Genomic DNA, 7,913 nt, shown 5'->3' with positions numbered 1-7,913 from the left:
TGCAAATGAGCAAGACACCCTCCACCATCCACTCTGGTAGTTGCTGATGTTGCCGCTAGTGAGGGATGATCTTGGCAGGGTCCCGCCAGACAGGGGCGGCCCAGGAACTCACACCCACTCCTGGCCTGGCTCTCTTTCTGCGGACTGTGACTGAGCAATGGTCCTGTCTGAATCTTTGAACCTAACCAGGCATGTGTAGACTCATGCATCACAGAATGTCAGTGACCAGCTCCTGGCAATTGCAGCTCAGAGAGGGCCAGCAACGTGTCCAAGGTCACACAGCAGCATATGGCAGAGTTCAGCTGGGAGTTAAGCCTCCCATCCCAGTCTTGGAACTGTGCAAATTTGAGTCTGGCTCATGAACCCTCTTCAGCTGGGCCCCTGGGCATCTTGTGCTGCCCTGTGCTGGCCTGGGGATGCCAATGGGATCATGCATACACCAAGGCCAGGTTTGGCTGTCCTCACTGCTTCTCCTCGGGAAGCCTAGGGAGCCCCGCGGGCAGGGCTACAACTGGGGGTGGGGGTCAGCAAGGCCAGGTTTGAGTCATGGGGAGAGCCCACCCCCCACAAGACCAAGTCAGCAGGGTGAGATTTCCAGGAGGTTCTGGACACTCCCCAGAGGAGGCGGGCATCCCCTGGGGCCCTTCCGGAGGCTGCGGGTACAATGGAGAAATAAAGCGTGGGATTCAGAAGTGCTCAGAGCCGGGCTGGCGATCCAGTTCCTCACATAGGTGCTGCGTGACCTTGGACAAAGTGTCTCAACATCTTTGAACTTCTGTTTCCTCTAAAAAAGATGTCCAGCTCAATGGCATGAGGCTCGAATGAGGTAATGTTCAAGTGCTTTCTCTGGGCTGGCATACAGCAGGTGCTCAATAAACAGCAAGTTCCTCTCCTCCTGCAGCTATCTCAGCCGGGCCTTTCCCCTGCTCAGGGCATCCTGCCAGCTGACCGCGTAGTGGTGGGCAGAGCGGCGAGGTGACCCTCCAAGCCCCATGACCCCCATCGTGGCAAATTCCTACCACGGCCAGGACCTGAGTCGGCCTCCTTAGGGAATGCTCAGGGGCAGGGGTGCAGAGCCAGGAGGGGGGATCCAGCCCCAAGGTGATCCCTGAATACCCCCAATACAGGCAACCTTTCTGACACCTGAGTTGTCCCCCCAAGGACAGCTTGAGGTGTAGAGCTGCTCCACCTGGCCCCAGTGCTGGTGAGAGCCATGGCCAGGGGTCAGGGGACCAGTGGCAGGTCCAACCTCTGCTGCTGATGTGCTGTGTGACCTTGGGCAAGTCATTGCCCTTCTCTGGTCCTCACTGTTCCCTCCTGTAAAAGGTAGGTATTGGGCCAACTCAGCCCTGGGGTCTCTCTGGCTCTGATTATTGGAGATTTCCAGCCTCCACCCAGCTGTGACTTTCAGAGAAGTAGCCTGGGCCAGGGCTGCACCCCAGCAGGCATTTTCCTTGGCTCACGCAGGAGCTGCGCCCCAGGCTCCCTGGGCCAGACCAATAAACAGGGCTCGTAAATGTCTGGCACGGCAGCAGGCCTCCCTCAAATAAAAAGTGTTTTCCAAACAGGGTTGAGAAAGGCTGGCTCTGGGCAGCCCTGAGTCAGGCTGTTTCTGGGGCAGTGGTGCAGAGGGCATCCAGCTGCCCAGCCCTCCCAGGCCAAGGGTGTGCGGAACCAGCTCCCTTAGTCATCCATCCTGTCTGCTGCCTCTGTCCTTCCCTCCTTTCCTTTGGATATAAACTTGGACTCTAGTCCTGCCTTCCTGTGTGGCCTTGGGCCTGTCACTTCTCCTTCTGGGCCTCAGTTTCCCCATTTGTCAAACAGGGGGGCCAATCTTTGGCTGGCCTTGCTCCTGGATGGTGTTGAGACTTAAGGGAGACAGCGTGTGAAAGCCCTTTGCCAGAACTGAGCAAATGTGCTGTGTAAGAGTGACCCTCACGACAGAGCGGTTCCCTTCCAGGAAGAGACAGGAAGACAGTTTCCTGAGGGCTCCTCCATCAGACTGGAGATTCCTCCAGGACAGCGTCTGTGCCTCCCCTGTTAGATCAGAAGTTTCAAAAAAGAGGGAGAGAGGGGCGTTGCCTAACCCTTAACTCCGGTAAGGTAGGGGCTGTGTTTCCCCCATCAGACTAGGTGATCCGTGTTGTCAGGGGCTAGACCTCCCCAGCAGATGGGAAGTTTCCCGAGGGTAGGGGCTGTCCTCTCCTCTCAGAGAGGAAGGTCCTGAGGACGGGCAGTGTGTCTCTCCTCTCAGTCTGGGGGTCCTGCAGAGCATGGGCTGTGCCTCCCCCTTCAGACTGGGGCCCCACTGTCCTCCTCTATGCTTCTCCTTCCCAGCCAGGGCCCAGGAGGCCTGTATTGTGGACGGCTGCTGGGTGCGGGGCTGGCCCTTGGGGACCAGCGCTGGGCATCAGGGAGAAAGGAGGCCACACGTGGAACGAGGGGAAGTGGAGCAGGAAGCGCGTATTAAAGCAAAGCAGCAGCTCGGAACGGGGCACCCGCCCTGCCAGGCCACGAGGGCACTGAGAGCTCAGCACAGAGGGCCAGGGTCGGGCTGGGTGATTCAGGCCTGCCCTGGGGCTGGTTGGCTCTCAGACTCAGCCCAACCCCACCTGGCCTCACCCGCTTATTTGGAGTGGGAGTGGGTCGCTGAGGCCGGGGGCCCTGGGGTGCTGTTGGGGAGGAGATGAGGGTGGGGTAGCAGGTGGTGCAGACCTGGCTTAGTGTCACCGAGTCAGTGCTGGACAGCTCTCCGCGGATCAGAGCTACTCAATCCTCTCCTCGTACAGTTGTAAAGACCAAGGTCATAGAGAGGGTGCCCATGCCACCCAGCCGGTCTGCAGGGCATTGAGCCTGGAACCCAAGGCTGTGACTCCTGGCCCAGTGCGCCTTCCACCCTGCCTGCCTACTTCGTGGGGAGACTCAGCCTGTGCTCTTAGGGAGCCTCTCCTCCCATCTGAGGGTGGATAGAACCCCCCCACCCGACAACCTCACTGTTAGCACTGAGCCCGGATAACCCAGAGACAAATCTGGGTGCTGTCTGGAAGACTTCCCAGCCCCTCTTACCCAGGACACTGCGCCTGATACTTTCCAGAATTTACCCCTGAGTAAAGGCACAACCGGATACTTGCCTTGGAGGGACTCTGGGGTTGCAGCCGGGGAAGCTAGCTGTGAGCACAGAAACTCCTGGAACGTTCCTGCTTAATAGTTGCAGCGTGTGAGTTTTGAGTTCCGCTCTACCATGCAGGGCTGGTGGTTTATCTTTCTCATGTTGATTTGTAGACATTCCTTATGTATTCTGGATGTGAGTCCTTTGTCAGAGACAAGGATTATGAGTATCTTCTCTTCTACATGGAACATTAAGTCATCAGCTCATTCCAGGACCATCAATAATGAACAGACTGGCAAGACATGGAAACAACCTAAATATCCATCGACAGATGCATGGATAAAGAAGATGTGGTACATATATACAATGGAATACTACTCGGCCATAAAAAAGAACAAAATAATGCCATTTGCAGCAACATGGATGCAACTAGAGATTATCATACTAAGTGAAGTAAGTCAGAAAGAGAAAGGCAAATACCATATGATATCACTTATATGTGGAATCTAAAATATGACACAAATGAACCTATCTGTGAAACAGAAACAGACTCACAGACAGAGAACAGACTGGCGGTTGCCAAGGGGGAGGATGTTGAGCGATGGAGTGGGAGGCTGGGGTTAGCAGATGTCAGCTTTTATATATAGAATGGATAAACAACAAGGTCCTACTGTATAGCACAGGGAACTATATTCAATATCCTATGATAATGGAAAAGAATATATATATATGTATACCTGAATCACTTTGTTGTATAGCAGTAATTAACACAACATTGTAAATCAACTATACTTCAATTAAAAAAATAAGGAAAAAAAAAAATGAACCGGCCAGGCCCTGTTTGTGTTGGGCACTGGGGTTCCGAGGTGCATGTGATGTGGCCCCTGCCCTCAAAGGGAGCACATCTCTGGAGGAGAGACAGACATTTAGAATGAGGAAGAAAGAAAGGCCAGTTTCTCTCACCAAGCTAACATGATTTTCTTTACAAAAGTTTTATCAAAACATTCTTCAGAATCCAGACAGGGTGAAAAGAAAGGTTTCCCTGTGTTTGTTTCCCGGGCCGGGTCTTTAAATCCTGTGCAGTGAGCGCTGCTTCTAGATGCTTCCTTGACTCCACAAGCCCCATTGGCTGAACGTGTACTCAACCCCTGACCTCTTCCCTGGTTTCTGCCCTGGTTTTGGGTGGCTTCGCCAGGACGTGGTCGAATTCTCACCCCTGGAACCCGGTTCTTGGTGCTCAGCGGACGTGAGTCAAGCAGCCTGGGAGTGTGCGAAGCGGGGGTGGGGTCAGGCCCGATGAATATTCTGCAAAGCTGGGTCCAGTTTAGGACTCCTCACCTGTCCTGGGGTCAGTGGGTACCATGTCAGGCCGAGCCAGACTCCACTCCCACCCTTGGGCTGCCAGCCCTGAAGGGGACTCGGGAGGCTGCGAGCAGGACGGGGGCAGAGGCCAACCCTTGGAGCAAAGGGGGCAGGAGGAGGCTGGTCGGATGGGCCTGGCATGGAAGTGGAGCCCAGGCCACGGAGACGTCCCCGGTCCTCCAGGGCATGGGTGGTGGGGCCTTGGCGGGCTGGGGACAGGGTGTCCGGAAGTGTGACGGTAGGCAGAGGAGGGCAGAGAGGCCTAGCTTCCAGCCTGGGCCCTGTTCCTGGCCTGCCACGTGCCAACAGCCAACTCCCCTCTTATCTAAGAGGCCTCAGTTCTCTTATCTGTGAAGTGGCCTCCACGGCTCTGATGTTCTCTGAAGCGTGACTGGGAAGGAGGGACCGTGAACACATTGGATCAGGTTCCCTCCTTGGGGAGCCCGGAGGAAAGACAGAGAAGCAAGAGGCATGTCTGAATCAGGGAGGGAAAACCCAGTCCCAGCACAGGAGGCTCCAGCAATACCTCTGACGGGAAGGCTCCGGACCCCGCGCTGGACCAGGAGCCCGCGGAATTGGGGGCATCTCTTTCTGCTTGTTTATAAGACCTGTATTGTCATCTCTGCATCTGCCTGAGACCGTCCCAGGTCCCCAGAGCTCCGTGAGGGCACGTACTGTGTCCCACCCCAGCACAGACGGCGGGGCAGCACTATGGGGGTGTGTGGTGCCCCCGTGAGCAGCCTCGAGCCCCTGAGCTATTGCCCCCACACCCTCTGCCTCCCTGGGTCAGGAGGCGGGGGCAGGGGGACCAGACAGACGACCACACTCGTGTCTATATGCCCCCTGCCCCCAGAAACTGTGGGTGCTGTGTCCTGAAGACTTGGGAATCCTGGGATCAGCTTATGAGGAATCACAGCCACTTTGGAGGGTGGAAGCAAGGATCTCGGGCCCCAGACAGCACGTGGGCAAGGCGAGGTTCATGAAAGGCAAGCCTGCGGACCCTCAGAGACCATCAAACCATCCCCTGCCCCCTGACACACGCAGATAGGAAAACCCAATCAGGGCTCTGACCGGTCTGGGGGTGTTTCCCCCTTCCCAGCCCAGCGTACCCCAGGACAGGGATGAATGCAGAGCACATAAGAGTCATCAGCCTTGGGGGCCAGGGCGATGGCAGGAGCACGAGCTCAGAGTCACAGCTGTCCTGAATGAGTCGTATGACTCTGGGGGGCATCTGCTCCCCTCTGAGCCATGCTCTGTTCGCCTGTAACTGCCTTTCTGGGGTGCAAGGGACCACGGTGCAAGCTGCGGTGAGCGCTCAGAGCAGAGCCTCGGTGTGTGTCCTCCCTCCCCTCCTCCAGGGGGACCGGGCACTTTGGCAGAGCCTCAGGACACACTTTGCTGATGTAGGTACAGCCACCCTGCCTCGTCTGCATGGGACGCTAGGTTGGAGGGCAGGGGGTGGGGAGCTGGAGATGCCACCGCCAGGGACCTGGTTCCTGGTGTTACCAATCAGCATTCTTGGCCTTCCCCAATCAATAGAAATTGATAAGAAGCCAGACAAGAAATTCAGGCAAGGCTTTATTGGGGCTCCTGCTGCAGCACGGGGGAGCGAGAACAAGTAGCAGGTTCCCTTGCTGGCTCCCTGAGGAGGGGTGAGCTGGGTAGGGGTGTGTCCAGGGGTCAGGCCGGAGGGGTGGCTTAGGGGGTCTGCCCTCCCCTTTGGTGGTGTTGAGAGCAGGGGGCATGCGCCGTACCCTGCTTTTGCTCCCGGCTCTTCAGAAGTGGCAGTTGGGTTTTTGGTCTTTTTGTATCTTGTTGTCCATAATTTGCCTCAACTGCACATGCACGCAGTTATTTTAGTCCCTTATAGTTACTTTGTATTTTGTTGCTCAAGGAGACATTTGTCTATGTGCAAGCACTGCAGCAAAGGGTCCCGGGTCCCGACTTTGGGCAGTGGGTCCCAGAAAAGACAGTGGGAGGTGATTGGGCAAGAAGGATGTGGCGGGAGGTGTTGACAGCTTCTTGGGCGTTGGCCATCTGATAAGCCCTGTAGCTTCCTTGCCAAAGACTTCATGAGATTTATTTGTTTTCTTTGGAGCCAGGTAAGGTGCCAGGTGAGCTGGTTTCCAGCCTCGGCTTTGTGGCTGGCTGCTTTGTGATCCAGAGCCAGTCACCGCCCATCTCTGGGCCTCAGTCTCCCTGTTCATCTTCCTGCCTGCACCCTAGTGCTGGTGGATCCAGGTTATTTGGCTGAGTCACCTGATGGCTCCCAACCTCACTTTCCTCATCTGCATAGTGGGGATAAACACAGCTACCACCTGGGAGATGTCAAGGGGATTGTCCCCTCAGCACCCAGTCCAGGGACGCAGTAGGTGATCAGTACCTGTCTGAGTGCAGGGAGCAGGAGGCTTGGAGGAACAGACCCTGGGGGACGTGGGAAGTTGAGAGAGGATCTTGTGGGCTCTAGGACTCCCTCCTTCTCTCTCCTCAGTGTCTCTGTGCCTTTCATTCTCTCTTGGTTTCGGTCCCTCCCTCTGTCTTTCAGCCTGTCTCTCTCCATCTCGGTCTCTCTCTGCATCTCGCTCTGTCTCTCTCTGCATCTCGCTCTGTCTCTGCCCCTGCTTTTCTCTGTGTCTCTCCTCCTCCTCCTCACTCTCTCCCTTTTGTTCTCTGTTTTGGGCCTTCTTTGTCTCTGTCTCTGTTTTTCAGCCTGTTTCTTTCTGTTTTTCTCCTTCCCTTTCCCATTCTCTCTCTTCTCTGGAGGCCCTCTGGCTTCATTGAACTGCCAGGCCAGGCTGGGGTGGAGAGAAGGCCGAAGCTCTGCTCTCAGGTGACACTGGGGTCCCTGAGGATGCTCAGTTCAGTGCCAGGGTCAAGGAGATAAAGGCCAGACAGCCCAAGAGCTCTGTTAAGGGATGGCTGGAACCTCTCCCTGGGGAACGTGGGGGCTTCTGACTGGCTATGGGATCTATGGGATGGGTGGCTGAGAACACTTGTACCACTGTGAGTCTAGATATTTTCATTTAAGCCAGCTTCCTGATACCCCAGAGCCAAAGACCTGGCCATTCCCTGCCCCTCTGAAATGTGATGTCTTGTCAGAGGGACGAGGAGAATGTGGTTGAAGCAGGTGGTTTCCCAGGGCAGAGCCTGTGGGGGTTACTTAGAGAACAGAACACTTCTGGAAACCAGAACCATCTGGGAGGGCTTCCTGGAGGAGGTGGTCTATTAGGGACCAGGAGGGAGCCTAATAGGCCCAGAAGCCCAGCCTGTGCTGGGTGCTTTATTTATTTACTTTTCAATATTTATTTATTTATTTGGCTGCACCGAGTCTTAGTTGCGGCACGCAGGATCTTTAGTTGCGGCACGCAGGATATTTAGTTGCGGCATGTGAACTCTTGGTTGCAGCATGTGGGATCTAGTTCCCTGACCAGGGATCGAACCC

The sequence above is a fragment of the Balaenoptera borealis genome, assembly GCF_965194805.1.
Source record: "Balaenoptera borealis genome assembly, chromosome: 1".
Classification (NCBI taxonomy): domain Eukaryota; kingdom Metazoa; phylum Chordata; class Mammalia; order Artiodactyla; family Balaenopteridae; genus Balaenoptera; species Balaenoptera borealis.
The sequence above is the reverse complement of the archived record's forward strand: the minus strand, read 5'-3'. Positions refer to the sequence as shown.